At 40.4% G+C, this 17,545-nt stretch overlaps 1 pseudogene; it reads left to right on the forward strand.

Moving 5' to 3' along the window:
• The first annotated feature begins 3,319 nt into the window (after positions 1 to 3,319).
• On the forward strand, positions 3,320 to 4,757 carry LOC122434953 (annotated as a pseudogene).
• Positions 4,758 to 17,545: the final 12,788 nt, after the last annotated feature.

The following is a 17,545-nucleotide window of genomic DNA, read 5'->3' on the forward strand; positions in this document are numbered from 1 at the left end:
AAATTTGGTGAATCCTGTTAGTATATATATGTATGTTATGCCTCAATAAAGTCGTCGGAATCAGTCACAAGCTGACTCCGTCCCTCTCAACCCCATCTTTCTTAGTCTTTTATTTCTCAGGTGCACTGGTGATTGCGTCCTTGACCTGTTCATCTAGCCGGCAGGCCCGGCAAGTGGCGCCAGAACGAGGAACGTGGGCGGACCCCAGAGCACAGCCACCCAAAAATATTGAAAGTGATCCCGGGAGAAAGCCTCACCTATTCAGGTATCGTTGGAAAACTGTGGGTGGAGAGGGTATAGTTGAGAGTAAAAATTATGGGGCAAAGTAATAGTAGACAGTTCTTTGTTTCTATGTTAAAAACTATGCTAAAAGCTAGAGGAATGTCTGTGTCTAAACAAAAACTAAAAAGATTTCTTGTCTTTGTGGAGGAAACTTGTCCTTGGTTCCCAGAGGAAGGAACTATTAGCCTTGAAACTTGGATAAAGGTGGGAGAACAAATTCAAACAGTTTATACCCTCTGTGGACCAGACAAAGTTCCTCTTGATGCTTATTCTCTATGGACTCTAATAAGAGATTGTTTAAACCCAGAACACGAGAGTAGGAAACTTAAAACAGCCTTGAAATTTATAACACCCAAGTGTTCAGGTGCCCCCCAACGGGTAGCAGAGCACATATATGACTCCCCAATTGTTTCAGGTTCCAGAAAAAATGATAATGAGACTACTGCTCTAGAACAAGACTCAGATTCAGAACTTTCTCCTGATGAGGAAGACGATTTAAAAGAGCAGGCTTTTGAGCATGACAAAGAAGGATGGGATGCCTTTATAGTAACTCAACAAAAGAATAAAGACCAAGGCTCCCCTTTTTCTGAACTTAGAGAGATGCTAACATCCATATCTCAGAGAATGGAACAACTAGACTTATCGCCCATAAATACAACTAGGCCGTTGCATTCTAAAACGCCATCTGTTATAGCCGGTTTAGATCCTGACCCGCTGCCGCCGCCCATCCCGCTCCCTCCCCCTCCTCTCGCAGAAGCGCCTTTGATTCCAACAGCGCCAGTATATGTTCCATCTAGCCTAAAAAGGCCAGTACTTTCACCACTACAAATGGCTGTGAAAACAGCCCGAGAACAGGGTGAAAATCTTGAGGGATATTCTATGATTTTCCCTGTTTTTCAAGATGCTAATCATCGGAGGTATCATGAGCCTCTGCCTTTTAAACAACTGAAACAAGTTTGCGCTCAATACGGGCCTACTGCGCCGTTTACTCTAGCCATAATTGAAAGTCTTTCATCTCAATACTTGCCTCCTAATGATTGGAAGGCTGTTGCGCGAGCCTGTCTCTCAGGAGGTGATTATCTCTTGTGGCGCTCAAAATACGGCGAGGTCTGTAACATCATTGAAGACCGTAACCGCCGTAATTGGCTGCAGGTTACTTTTGACATGCTAATGGAGGAAAAGACAATTTAGAGACCTTAATCAACAACTGACCCTTCCTCCCCTAGAATACTAAACGATGAGGGGCGAGCTGCTCTGGCATTGGTTGAAAAGGCCCTCTCTCAGCATTTTGCTACCTACTGTGATTTTTCTCAACCGTGGGGACTATATGTGTTTCCCTCTAAACATACCCCGACGGCAGTGTTATATCAAAATGCTCCCTTACAGTGGATCCATTTACCTGTATCGCCTTCAAAAGTTCTTACTCCTTTTTTTGATTTCATTAGCCTCCTCGTTGCCAAAGGAAGGCGTCTTTCCAGAGAAATGTTGGGAGCCGATCCTGCTTACATTTATGTGCCCTATACCAAAGAACAGCAGGAATGGCTTTTTCAGTTTAATGACTCGTGGGCTTTGGCATTTTCCTCCTTTACAGGTCAAATTATTAATCATTTACCTTCTGATAAACTTTTGCATTTTGCCAGCCAGCATTCATTTATTTTTCCAGAGAATGTTTCTAATGTTCCTATTCAAGATGCTCTTACGATCTTTACTGATGGATCCTCCAATGGAACTGCTGCCTTTGTGGTTAATGATACCCTTTTCTCCTGGCAGACGAACTATACATCGGCTCAAGAAGTAGAACTTTCAGCCGTTCATAAAGTATGCTCACAATATTCCTCACAGTCTTTTAATTTGTTTACTGATAGCAAATACATTGCTCATGCTTTGCAATATATAGAAACCGTTCCCTTTATTTCTACTGTGAATTCTAACATTCAACATTTGTTACGTTCAATTCAGTCTCTGCTGCAACAGCGCACCTTACCCTGCTTCTTTGGACATTTACGTGCCCACACTGGGCTTCCTGGACCTCTATCTATGGGAAATCAGATGGCTGATTCTCACACTAGAGTTTTTCTTTCACAGGTGGAAGCAGCACAGCAATCACATGCGCTACATCACCAGAATAGTAATACTCTTCGTTTGCAGTTTCAAATCCCTCGAGAGACTGCACGACAAATTGTTAAATCTTGTCCTGTTTGCCCTAAGTTTCTTCCAGTTCCACATCTTGGCGTTAATCCTCGCGGGCTTCTACCGAATCATCTTTGGCAAATGGATATCACTCATGTCCCTTCCTTTGGTCGTTTAAAGTACGTTCATGTATCTATTGACACCTTTTCAGGATATATTGTGGCATCCTTACAGACTGGTGAAGCCGCAAAACATTCTATCTCACATTGTCTTTATGCTTTTTCCATTTTAGGCACGCCAAAGATTATAAAAACTGATAATGGCCCCGGCTATGTCTCCTCTGCCTTCAAAAATTTTTGTTCCTCTTTTTCTATCACCCTAAAAACAGGCATTCCTTATAATCCACAGGGTCAAGGCATCGTCCCTTCCTTTCAAAGTTTCAATCAAACTTTGAAACTACAGCTTCAAAAAATACAGAGGGGGGAGCTCTACCCCCTTCTGCCCAGAAATTACCTTAATCACGCTTTATATATTTTAAATTTTTTAATTTTAGATAAAGAAGGACATTCAGCCGCGCAGAGATTTTGGGACCCTCAGATTTCCAGCAGAAAGCCGATGGTCTTGTGGAAAGACCCGCTGGATAATAACTGGCATGGCCCAGATCCCGTGTTAATTTGGGGGAGGGGTCAGGTATGTGTTTTTCCACAGGATGCCGAAGCACCGCGCTGGCTCCCGGAAAGGCTGGTACGCCAGACGGAGGAGATTACTGAATCAGCAATTAGGTCGGCTGACTTTACAGCAGAGGAATCTTCTCCCAACAAATCAGCAGATGCATGAGTTTATCCTTCAAGCAAGGAGGATGGCTGCAGAGACGGCCCAACCTCGATATGCGCTGGCTTACATCGCCCTCGCTTTGGCATGCGCGATAATGAATCAAGCCTTCCCTCAGGCTGAAGCCAATGCTTTCGTTTCCTGGGCTCATTCTTATGCTGATTTTTACAATGAAACAGCCTGCTGGGTCTGCACAAGCATGCCTTTATCGGTTACAGAAGGATTACCCTGGTGGGTGCTTCCCTTTCCAAAAAATGAAACTTCGGCTTTATGTGATTTTTTAAAAGAATATCAGAAGAAACATCGAAGCTTAATTACAGTTAATTTTGATATAGATTCTCGATGCTCTGATCCTTTACACGCTTCTTCTTTTTATTTTAATGTAACACAAAGTTATCAGGAAATTGTTAATGCGTACTTATATTACGAAAATAGATCTGTTTCTTCTCTTAATGATTTTAATCGATTTGAGGGTGACTACTACCAAGTTTGGGATGAATATTTCTGGATGACCCCTGAAAAAGGACAGCTACTGACCCCTGCTGACATTTGCTGGGAGCAAAAGACTCATGTACCAACATTTGGAGGCCGAGAATTTCCAGGATATCACATGAAACATATGGGACTATTGCCTACCCACAAATGTAAGACTGTAATGGATGTAACGTTTATTGTCAACAAGTCTGTTATTTGGCCAGGGACAGATTGGGAAAATAGCCCTGGTATAAGATGGGTAGCCCCAAATAACACTCGATGGATTTGTGGATACAACCTTTGGCCCTGGCTCCCTGTAGGATGGGTGGGGAGATGTACCCTAGGGTTTGTGTTTGCCCCTGGGAGAATTCATAAGCAAAAAGTCAACCTGTTAATTTACCTTATGTTAAAGCCCGGTGGTCACGCTCTGTTTTTCATTGGTATGATTATTTAGCCTCAATTTTTGTGCCCTCTTTAGGAGCCACTGATATTATGCTCAGGGTAGAGGCTTTGAACAGTTTTACAAAACAGGCATTGACAGGTACTATAAGAGCTTTAGAGGCTCTTAATGAAGAACAAAAACAGATGAGAAAAGCCATTCTACAAAATCGTATGGCTCTGGATATTCTAACAGCCTCTCAAGGGGGAACATGCGCCTTAATAAAAATGGAGTGTTGTGTATATATTCCTGATTATTCCTCAAATGTTTCTGATGCTTTAAAAGATATGAAACAACAAGTAGCCGCTATGGATTTTTCTGACTCCAGCATTTGGAGTCAGATATCTGCCTGGTTTCATAGTGGTTGGTGGAAATCTATAATTTTCATCATTATATGCATATTGTTATTGCTGTGTTTTGGCCCTTGCATTTGTCAATGCTTATCTGAGATGATAAATAAAAGATTGCTGATGTTTTCCCGTTTGCAAACGCGGCCATTTCCTTCGAGGGAGATATAATGGCCATTAGTCAAAAGAAAAGGGGGAGATGCGGGGAGCCGGCCTGACTGCTCAGGCCCCTTCTCGGCTCTGAGAGAGATCAAAAGGTCCCTCTCTGTCCCGCCACCCCTGATTTGTTAAAGTGCAAATTGGCCTTTCTCACCTCCCTCAAGGAAATCGCTGCAGCCACCATTTGCCTATTTTCCTGACTCTGATAAGATTATCGGGCTCCTGTGAATGGCTTATGTCTAGGTAGTCTTTACCTGATTGTAAGATGCTGGTGCCATGCTCTGCTGGAGTTAAGATAAACTCCTAAAACTAGTATCTGCAGTTCTGCACGTATACAAGTCTTTGATCTAAAATTTGGTGAATCCTGTTAGTATATATATGTATGTTATGCCTCAATAAAGTCGTCGGAATCAGTCACAAGCTGACTCCGTCCCTCTCAACCCCATCTTTCTTAGTCTTTTATTTCTCAGGTGCACTGGTGATTGCGTCCTTGACCTGTTCATCTAGCCGGCAGGCCCGGCAGGCACAGATTTCCTTGAGGGAGAGAAGCTTCTGGACCCTCCTGAATTATAGAATTGCTAACTGTTACATGAGAAGGGTAGACCACCTACACCTCCCTAGTGGGTCTGCTCATGTGGAATGAGGTGGGGCTGTAAGTCAATATACTCAGAACATCCAGGCAAATATGCCCCTTCAAGTTTTCAAGATACAAGGTTTTCTTTACCAGGGCCCTGACCTACACACAATGGACTTGCTTTGGTATCTCTGGAGCTCTACAACTCTCACAGTTAGTTCTTCAGCCTTCTGTCTGATTGTGTCTGGCCTTCTTTTCAGTGATGAGAGCCTTTTATGTGCCACTACTAAGGTCCTCTGGTTCTTGCATTTGGCTATTAACTGCTTGTTAACAAGTCTAAATCTCTCATTACCTGCACACAGTATGTCAAGGTCGCTTAGCATTAACCGGACAGCTCTGCTATTTTTGTAGGTGCTCCTCTCCTCATATATTCCAGATGCCTGCTTCTCTGCACTCACTGCAACATTTCTCTCTACTGAGTCATTTCCAAGGTTACCACGGTATAAAATTGCTTCTTGTTGTTGTTCAGTCATTCAGTTGCATCCAACTCTTTATGACCCCATGAACTGGAGCATGCCAGGATTCCCTGTCCTTCACCATCTCCCAGAGTTTCCTCAAACTCATGTCCATTGAGTTGGTGATGCCATCCAACCACCTTTTCCACTGTCATCCCCTTCTCCTCCCGCCTTCAATCTTTCCCAGTATCAGGGTTTTCTAATGAGTAGGTTCTTCACATCAGGTGGCCAAAGTATTGGAGCTTCAGCTTCAGCCCTTCCAGCAAATATTCAGGATTGATTTCCTTTTGACTTGATTGGTTTTATCTTCTTGCTATCAAAAGGAATCTCAAGAGTCTTCTTCAACGCCATAGTTCAAAAGCATCAATTCTTCAGCACTCATCTTTCTTTATAGTTCAACTCTCACATCCATACACGACTGCTGGAAAAATCATAGCTTTACATGGAATTTGTCAGCAAAGTAATGTTTCTGCTTTTTAATATGCTGTGTAGGTTGGTTATAGCTTTTCTTCCAAGGAGCAAGTGTCTTTTAATTTCATGACTGCAGTCACCATCTGCAGTGATTTTGGAGCCCAAGAAAATAAAGTCTGTAACTGTTTCCATTGTTTCCCCATCTATTTGCCATGAGGTGATGGGACCAGATGCCATGATCTTAGTTTTCTGAATGTTGAGTTTTAAGCCAGCTTTTTCACTCTCCTCCTTTACCTTCATCAAGAGGCTCTTTAGTTCCTCTTCAATTTCTTCCATAAGGGTGGTGTCATCTGCATATCTGAGGTTATTGATACTTCTCCTGGCAAGCTTGATTCTAGCTTGTGCTTCATCCAGGTTGGCATTTTTCATAGAAGTTAAATAAGGAGAGTGACAATATACAACCTTGAGGTACTGCTTTCCCAGTTTTGAACCAGTTTGTTGTTCCATGTCTGGTTCTAACTGTTGCTTCTTGACCTGTATACAGGTTTCTCAGGAGGCACAGACATTGGTTTGGTACTCCCATCTCTTTAAGTATTTTCCACAGTTTGTTATGATCCACACAGTCACACAGCTTTAGCATAGTCAGTGAAGCAGAAGTTGATGTTCTTCTGGAATTCTCTTGCTTTTTCTATGATTGAACAGATGTTGGCAAGTTGATCTTTGTTTCCTCTGCCTTTTCTAAATCCAGCTTGTACATCTGGAAGTTCTCAGTTCATGTACTCTTGAAGCCTCACTTGAAGAATTTTGAGCATTACTTTGCTAGCATGTGAAATCAGTGCAATTGTGTGGTTTTGAACAGTTTGAATATTCTTTGGCAATGCCCTTCTTTGGGTTTGGAATGAAAACTGAACTTTTCCCATCCTGTGACCACTGCTGAGTTTTCCAAATTTGCTGGCATATTGAGTGCAGCACTTTCACAGCATCATCTTTTAGGATTTGAAATAGCTTATCTGGAATTCCATCACCTCCACTAGCTTTGTTCATAGTGATGCTTCCTAAGACCTACTTGACATTCTACTCCAAGATGTCTGGCTCTAGGTGAGTGATTGCACCATCATGGTTATCTCAGTCATTAAGATCGTTTTATATAGTTCTGTGTATTCTTGCCACCTCTTCTTAATATCTTCTGCTTCTATTAGGTCTGTACCATTTCTGTCCTTTATTGTGCCCACTTTTGCACGAAAGCTTCCCTTGGTATCTCTAATTTTCTCAAAGAGATCTCTAGTCTTTCCCATTCTATTGTTTTCCTCTGTTTCTTTGCATTGTTCACTTAGGAAGGCTTTCTTATCTCTTCTTGCTATTCTTTAAATAACTACTTTGAGCCAAGGACTATTCATGGCACCCATCATGATTGCATTCTCTTCACCTTAAGTGTGGGCTGGGATGGAGATGTAATGGTTATGTGGACCAGGTAGAAAAATTTATCTTACTGACTAGTGTTTTGGACCATTCTGGATACCACTGATTTTACCCTGGGTATTCTAGAAGGAGACACTAAGAGAATATTAAATGTACAAGGATATTATTAGTGGAAATGCCTGTGAAGAGGAGTACAGATGGAACCGGGAATGCTGAAAGATTTATCAAGTCTCTTGACAGCCTGAGATGAAGAGAATGAGAGATGGTTGGGCTGATGCAACCTAGGCTGTGGGCCAAGTCACCAGGTAGTCCTTGAACCAAAGCAGACCAACAAAGAAATCCTTTGTCTCCTAGAAACATATCTACATTAGTGGACAGCAGTATATGGGAGGAGTGGCCACAGCCCAATCTTTAGATGGGTTTCAGGGCAAAGCAGCCTTTGACCAATTACATTTCCTAACTTAGAATGAAGCTAAGAGGAACATTCTTATCACTGGCACACCTAGAAATAGCCAGTACTCCTAAATCTTAAAATCTAAGATGATGAGTGACCATATAGTTCATTATCCATGGCAGAATGCTTTTGAGAATGAAAGGAAAGAGGAGTCTGTTGGGAATTACACTAGAACTGTTCCAAGCACACTCTGTAGTCACATTATCATTTATTTTCAAAGTCCTTTTTTATGCTTTTAGCTTTGTCATCTTAGATCTTAACACTGCAATTCATAAACCTTACTGATTTCTCCAAATCTATTCAACTCCTTCAAATAATCTTTATTTAAATTTACTAATCAAAACTATAGTTCATGGTCTGTCCTTTAAAGGATTTTTCTTTTTTTTTTTTCTTTTTTTTTTTTTTTTACCACTAAACTCTTGTGTCCTCTTGCCTTTCATCCACAATCATGCAGAAAAAAAAATCTCTGATTTCACTGAAACTACTACTAATCAACTAATCAATGCTGGTGAAAGTTACATTTCAATGAACACTTATATCACTACAAATTCATGATCTTCAAAATCATCTTTAACATCAGCACAGCTCCTATTTCACCAAGAAAAGCTAGTTAGTAATATCCCCTGTAATATTCATATATCCAATGGTTTCTAAAAATATTTTCATGCAAGTAGCAATCATATTTGACTCCTTCCTTTTGATCAAAGAAGGTTCTTCTTCCTCTGTTGCAGTGCTGGAACCAGTCCTTCTAGGATTTTATTCCATAGCTCATTTTCTATACTTTATTGTCGCCTCCTACATGCTTTTAAATTTCCCCTAAGCATATGAACATTACTGTATCTTTCTAATTGAAACATTTAATGAAAATTGCTTTGACCCTTATATATTTTAGCTCACACACATTTGTTTTCTTTATCTTCACATACATATTCCTTAAAAGTATCCATAAATGCGGTTTTCACTTCTTTACTTCTGTTTCACTCTCCAACTCATTGAAACCTAATGCCTTTGCTTCATTATTCTATTGAAAATATTTTACTAAGGTCATTGTGGTAGACTCAATGGCCACAATCTCTTTTCAGATTCTCCTATTAACAGGTGACTTTTTATTCACCTCTTTGACCTGTGCTGGTAATATGATTTTCTGTGACCAATAAAATGCAGCAGAAATGCCATGCTACCTCAAGAGACCTTGCAGCTCCCTTTCCAGCACTTTTTGAATGCTGCCACAGTATGAACAAGCCTGAGCTAACTTGATGGAAAGGCCACACAGAAGAGAACCAAGGCATCCTGGCCAACAGCCTGACAACCACGAAGTGTGTGAGTGAGACTGTCTTATACAAATCAGCCCCTTGCTGGTCTCCCAAATGAGCTGCTGCCAAATGAGTGAACCTAAGTGAGACCAGAAGAAGAATCATACAGCTGAGCACAGCCCAGATCGCTGACCCTCAGAACCATGATTTCATAAATGGTTATTTTAAGCAATTAATTTTCAGTGTAATCTTTTACATAGCAAATATTAATTGAAACAAAGCTGTGCAGTACCACATGTAAAACATTGCATATATTATTTAATCTAAATCATAAAATAATTGAGAAGTGCTAATTTATCTGCCTTCAATGATGAAATATTGGAGCTCAAAGGAGTAATTTCAATGAGGTATCACAGCTTCCATGGAAGAGCCAGCATCTTTAATCAAGCACTCTATTCAGCTTAAACTCTAAGTAGAACCTGAAAATTATGACCACTCAATATTTCTTCATATTTAACTCTGTTGGAAACCACAGTTGTGACATATTAATACTATTTAATTTTGTATTGCTGTTTATTATGTGGATAATTCAAGTAGTTTTCTTTGCTACTCATCAAACACAAGGGTGAACCAATTCCTTGCTCACCTAAAGTCTAATTGCACTGTCTGAATAAAAGTCTTCAGCCTTCAATTTTTTTTTCCAAATATCGAGTTTGAGTAAAATAATTTTGTGATGGATTCTCTGGAGATGTGCACAATTAAATTATATTCTGACATACACACACAAAAAAAAACATATACATATATATAGTTATTGGATTAAATCTGTGGCAAATGGTACTCTGGTTGTAGTATCAATTTTTTTAAAAGTCAGGTTAGTCCATAGTAAAGATCAAATTTTTAATCTGGGTAAGCAGTTTTATTTTAGTTTAATCCAATAACCATTAGGAATGATTTCAATATCCTGTAACATCCCAGCACTCATGTAGTCTCTTTAGATTTCATCTATCTCCTCAACTATTTTGAGATACTTGACTATTTATTTTAATTTAAAATATTGAAGCTTTTGGAATTTATTTGAGGGTAAATGATTCAGAATATAATGAGTGCTTCAGAGTAGTGCAATCAATAGCTTCAACAATGCCAATAATATTTAGCAAGAAATGCTGTTTTCCCATTTATTACCATTCAGACTTCAGTCTTAGTCTCAGAAAAAAGAATGCCACTTAGAAAATGATGCAATCAATTATTTGCATAGATATCCATGGGCATCTGCTTAAAATGCCCTCTTCTCCTCTTTTACTTAGCAAAGACTTACTTAAATGAGAGCCCGAATAGTCCTTCTCCTGTGATAGGCAGTCAGCCATGACCATGTGTGAGACATTATTTTAGGTGCTGCAGACAGAAAGGAAAATAAGAAAAATAAGTTCCACCACTCCTGGTTTTTATCAATTTATAGAATAGTTAATAAATAAAAGTAATAGTTTAAGGTAAATGCTATGAAGAAAATAGAATGGAGTTGAAGTCACAGTGAGTATCTGTATGTGTGTGCATGTGCACATGTACATGTCTGTATTATTGGGGGAGGTCATTTAAAAAGTGTGGTGAGGGAATAATTCAAAGAGGCTGACTCTTGAACTGGGGCATGCTTGCCCCAGAAGAAAAAGCCATCAATCCAGAAAACTTTAGGGTGAACATATTAAGTCCAAAAGAATAGCAATTTACAAGCTCACAATGTGAGGATGAGATTGGCTAATTAAGGAATAGGAAGAAGGCTGATGTGGTTGGGGGTAGGTTAGAAAAGAAAACATTGTAAGGAATTTTAATGAGAGACAAAAGAGATTTGGGCATGTTAAGAATTTGGATTCTCATTTATGTACAAATAAATACCTTTGGAGAATTTAGTAAGGGAAAAGACATGGCTATATTTATGTTAAAATATTATTTTGAGTGCCATGTGGAAAAGAGGGTGTGGAGACACAAAATAGGAGCACTGGGACCAATTTATAGGTTATTATAATAGTCAAAGCTAGGGAGAAAGTTGCTTGTATAGTAGCAGAGGGAGAGAGTAGCCAAAAAATTCGAGATATTTCCAGGATACAGTTGACAGTGTTGAACGGAATGTAAGGTGGAGGGAGAGAGACCACAAGAGTAGCTCCTTGTACTTTTCTTAACCACTTGGGTAAATGGTGATGGCATTTACTGAAATGAGGAAAGACTGAAAGGGAGGCAGACTGGGAATGAGATTGAATAATTTATTTTGAATTTATGGAGTTAGACGTGCCTATTGAAGATCCATGCACACAGTTTGCATGTGTACACACACACAGAGAAAACATCATAAGAAATGAAGTGTTCAAAGAACTGAAAAACAAATTTATTGGGTAGATAATTAATATGCCAGTAGATCTGTACCAAGAGAAGACGTTTGAAGAGAACAGTGTGCACCATGCCAAAATTATCAATGAATTCAGAAGATGACTACAAGGAAGAGTATCAGGTTTTATCGTCTGAGGTCATGTACTTTAAAAGAGGTGGAGGGTTTAATGAAACTATTCACAGAATAAAGAAGTAAGAATTCATAGCAATTGTCTAGAGGTAATGGCAATGGGAAGTAAAGAATATACCTACCCTAACTTCTGGTCAGGATTAGATATATAGATATAAGACTTAAAAAGTGAGAGAAAGGATAATAGCCATCATTTGGCTAGATGTATGGGGGAAAGTCCTATAATAGGGAGATGTAAAGCTGATTGGAGCCCTGACATCCTTGGACCAGTTACAGAAATCAATCCCCATTCCCAGGTAAGAAATGAAAACAGTGGCACCCTGCAGAAAACAGACACTCGGTCCTACAGAAGCTACGATAGCATTTATACTGTCTGCTACATGCAGACTCCAAAGTGAATGACTAAAATTTTAAAAAAAGTCTAGAATTACAATTCAACATAAGCTGATTTAGGGCTTCCCTGGTAGCTCAGCTGGTAAAGAATCTGCCTACAACGCAGGAGACCCCAGTTCAATTCCTGGGTAAGGAAGTTTCCCTGGAGAAAGGATAGGCTAACCACTACAGTATTCTTGGGCTTCCATGGTGGCTCAGACTGTAAAGAATTGCCTGCAATGTGGGAAACCTAGGTTCAATCCCTGGATTGGGAAGATCCCCTGGAGGAAGGCATGGCAACCCACTCCAGTATTCTTGCCTAGAGCATCCCCATGAACAGAGGAGCCTGGCAGGATACAGTCCATGGGGTTGCAAAGAGTCAGACATGACTAAGCAAGTAAGCACACATATACACACATGAGCTGATTTAAAGAAATGTATTACAAGGTGCATTAGGGAAAAAAGAATCATGAGAGAAACAGTTGATTTACAGTTGGCAAAGCAAAAAGAAAATTCATACCCAAGTATTAAGAGATAATAGAACACTCTCAAAGGGAGTTAAAATAGGTATATTAAGACATTTTAAAGAAACTAACTGTGAAAAGAATGAGAGATTATGAAATGAGAAAATAATATTTTGAAAAGATAAAAGAGAAATATTAGAAATGCAAAACAGAGAGGCGGTCCTAAGGTGGCAGAGGAATAGGACAGGGAGACCACTTTCTCCCCCACAAATTCATTGAAAGAACATTTGAACACTGAGCAAATTCCACAAAACAACTTCTGAATGCTGGCAGAGGACATCAGGCACCCAGAAAGGAAGCCCTTTGTCTTCAAAAGGAGGTAGGACAAAATATAAAAGATAAAAAGAAAGACGGAAGAGGTAGGGATGGAGATCCATCCTGGGAAGGGAGTCTTAAAAGAGAAGTTTCCAAACACCAGGAAACACTCTCACCCAATCATACACACATGTACATGTGCACATGCACACACATACAGATACTCACTGTGACTCACTGGCGGGTCTGTGGGGAGTTTTGGAGTCTCAGAAGGCAATGTAACCAGGAGGAAAAATAAATAAGTAAATAAATAAAACCCACAGATTGTATGCCTAACAGCAACTCCCAGACCTCGCATCTGCCACCAACAAGAGGGGGCTGAACAGGGAGGTGTGGGCTGCATTGCTTAGGGTAAGGACCAGGCCTGAATGCCCTGAGGGCAATCTGAGGGAACCAAAGTGAGATGGCAACCCAAACTGTGGGGGTAGACAGACAGACAGAGAGAGAGAGAGAGAGAGAGAGAAGAGAGAGAGAGAGAACTATCCCGAGAAAAGCCCTAACCTAAGGCCCTGCCAGGCCCACTCACAGAACAAAGACTGAGCAAATACCAGAGGAGAGACAGCCTGCTGCAGACCAGCCCATTCCCCGCCAGAGACAGGGAGGCTGGCAGAGGGCAGTCAGAGTTGGAAAGGGGCAATCTTGGCCCCAGAGAGGCATCCTCTACCAAACTGCAAGCAGGCTCCCTGTTACTAACCAAGACTTCTTGGGATTCTGGATGGTTGACATTGGCTGGGAGGGTCGCAGCCAGAGATCAGGTCCCCAGAAGAGACACACAGCACACCTGTGATGGACTCGACGGTGCCACCCAGGAAACCGAGTGGCTGGGATGGGAGAGAGACAAGATGCACTCCCCACGTGAGGAGACTGTTCTCACCAAGCACCTGGTCGCCTGAGCTGCTTGGACCTGGGGGGTGGGGGGCACAAAACGCAGGCCCAACCGAGTCTGCGCTGTTGTGGAGCACCTGAGAACCTGAACCTGAGAGGCTTAGACCTGGGAAGTGCATGCAATCCAGGGCCAGCTTCAGACAGTTCCCAGGCAGAGCAACCTAGAGCCTGAGAAGTGTAGAGCATGAAAGCACACATGCCGTGAGCAGGGGCAAACCCAGTGTGGCCGGGACACTGCGAGCACTCACCGCACATGCCAGTGATATTTGTTTGCAGTGTTCCTCCCTCACCACAGCACCACTGAACAAGTGAGCCTAAATAAGTGACCACCTTCGCCCTCTTGTGTCAGGGTGGAAATTAGACAATGAGGAGACCAGCAAACAGAAGAAGCTAAAATAAACAGAGGGAACCACTTTGGAAGTGACAGGTGCAACATATTAAAACCCTGTAGTTAGCACCAACTACACTGAAAGGGGCCTATAGATCCTGTGAACTATAAGCTGGATCAAGGAACTATCTGAAACTGAACTGAGCCCACACTTCCCTTGATAGCTCCAGAGAAATTCCTAGATATATTTTTACTATTATCATTTTTTATTTTTTTAATATATTTTTTATTTTAAGGCCTCTATTACTCCTTTAATTTTCATTTTTATAACATACTACTACCTTGCAAAAAAAGGACCCTATTTTAAAGCAAACTTCATGTATATATTTTATAATTTTTGTGACATTGTTATTTTTTAATATTGTAATTTTGAGAATCTAACCTCCACTCTAGAATTTTAATCTTTGCTTTTTGGTATTTGTTATCAATTTTGTCCCTTTAAGAAACCAATCTTCAGTACCCATTTTTACTTGAGAGTGTGATTATTGGCTTGATTGCTCTCTCCCCCTTTTGGCTCCCCTTTTTCTCCATCAGATTGCCTCTATTTCCTCCCTCCCTCTTCTCTTCTCTACCCAACTCTGTGAATCGCTTTGTGTGTCCCAGGCTGTGAACACTTAGGGAACTGATTACTGGCTGGATCTGTCTCTCTCCTTTTAATTTCCCTTTTCTCCTCCTGGTCACCTGTCTCCTTCCTCCCTCTTCTCTTCTCTGTGTAACTCCGTGAACCTCTCTGAGGGGTCCAGACTGTGGAGAGCACACAGGGAATTGATTACTGGCTTGCTTGCTCTCGCCCCTTTTGATTCCCCCTCTTTTCCTCCTTGTCACCTTTATCTCCCTCATCCCTCTTCTCTTATGCACATAACTCTGTGAACCTCTCCAGGAGTTCCTCACTGTGGAGAAGCTTTTCATCATTAACCTAGATGTTTTATCATCAGTGCTGTAGAGATGGAGATAGTCCTGAGGCTACTGTAAGAATAAGACTGAAAACCAGAGGCAGGAGGCTTAAGTCCAAAACCTGAGGACACCAGAGAACTCCTGACTCCAGGGAACATTAATTGATAAGAGCTCATCCAAAAGCTTCCATACCTACACTTAAACCAACCACCACCCAAGAGCCAACAAGTTCCAGAGCAAGACATACCATGCAAATTCTTCAGCAATGCAGGAACATAGCCCTGAACTTCAATATACAGGCTGTGCAAAGTCACACCAAATCCACAGACCTCAAAATTTACTGGACACTTGATTGCACTCCAGAGAGAAGAAATCCAGTGCCACTGACCAGAACACGATGCAAGTTTCCCTAACCAGGAAACCTTGACAAGCCACCTGTCCAACCCCACCCACAGTGAGGAACCTCCACAAAAAAAAAGGGACAACAAACTGCCAGAATACAGAAAGGCCACCCCAAACACAGCAATCTAAACAAGATGAAAAGGCAGATAAATGCTCAGCAGGTAAAGGAAGAGGATAAAGGCCCCAAAAAAACAAACAAAAGAGGAAAGATAGGGAGTCTACCTGCAAAAGAATTCAAAATAATGATAGTAAAAAATGATCCAAAAAATTGAAAACAAAAGGGAGTTACAGATAAATAGCTAGGAGACAAAGATTGAGAAGATGCAAGAAATGTTTAACAAAGGCCTAAAAGAAATAAAAAGAGTCAATCAATAATGAATAATGCAATTACTGAGATAAAAAACACTCTGAATAATAATGGAGTAGAATAATGGAGGCAGAAGACAGGATAAGTGAGGTAGAAGATAGAATGGTAGAAACAAATGAAGCAGACAGGAAAAAAGAAAAAATAATTAAAAGAAATGAGGACAACCTCAGAGACTTCTGGGACAATGTTAAATGCCCCAACACTCAAATCATAGGAGTCCCAGAAGAAGAAGACAAAAAGAAAGGCCATGAGAAAATACTTGACATAATAGTTGAAAACTTCCCTAAAATGGGGAAGGAAGTACACCACATTAACAAATTGAAAGATAAAAACCAAATGATTATCTCAACAGATGCAGAGAAAGCCTTTGACAAAATTCAACATCCATTTATGATAAAAACCCTCCAGAAAGCAGGCATAGAAGGAACATATGTCAACATAATAAAAGCTATATATGATAATCCGACAGCAAACATTTATCCTCAATGGTGAAAAATTGATAGCATTTCCCCTGAAGTCAGGAACAAGACAAGGGTGTCCATGCTCATCACAGTTATTCAACATAGTTTTGGAAGTTTCAACGACAGCAATCAGAGAAGGAAAAGAAATAGAAGGAACGCAGATTGGAAAAGAAGATGTAAAACTCTCACTGTTTTCAGATGACATGATCTTCTACACAGGAAACTCTAAATACTCCACCAGAAAATTACTAGAGCTAATCGATGAATATAGTAAAGTTGCAGGATATAAAATTAACACAGAGAAACCCCTTGCACTCTTGTACACTAACAATGAGAAATCAGAAAGAGAAATTAAGAAACAATTCCATTCACCATTGCAACGAAAAGAATTAAATACTTAGCAATATATTTACCTAAAGAAAAAAAAAAGACCTATATATAGAAAACTATAAAACACTGATGAAAGAAAGCAAAGATGGCACAAATAGATGGAGAAATATGCCATGTTCATGGTTTGGAAGAATCAATATTGTGAAAATGAGTATACTATCCAAAGCAATCTATAGATTCAATGCAATCCCTATCAAGCTACCAATAGTTTTTTTCACAGAACTAGAACAAATAATGTCACAATATGTATGGAAATACAAAAAACCTCGAATAGCCAAAGCAATCTTGAGGAAGAAGAATGGAACTGAAGGAGTCAACCTGCCTGACTTCAGGCTATACTACAAAGCTACAGTCATCAAGACAGTATGGTACTAGCACAAGACAGAAATATAGATCAAGGAACAAAATAGAAAGCCCAGAGAGAAATCCACACACCTATGGACACCTTATCTTTGACAATGGAGGCAAGAATATACAATAGAGAAAAGACAATCTCTTTAACAAGTGGTGCTGGGGAAACTGGTCAACCACTTGTAAAAGGATGAAACTAGAACACTTTCTAACACCACACACAAAAATAAACTCAAAATGGATTAAAGATCTAAATATAAGATGAGAAACTATAAAACTCCTAGAGGAAAACATAGGCAAAACACTCTCCGACATAAATCACAGCAGGATCCTCTATGACCCACCTCCCAGAGTAATGGAAATAAAAGCAAAAATAAACAAATGGGACCTAATTAAACT

This window comes from Cervus canadensis, chromosome X, assembly GCF_019320065.1.
Source record: "Cervus canadensis isolate Bull #8, Minnesota chromosome X, ASM1932006v1, whole genome shotgun sequence".
NCBI lineage: Eukaryota > Metazoa > Chordata > Mammalia > Artiodactyla > Cervidae > Cervus > Cervus canadensis.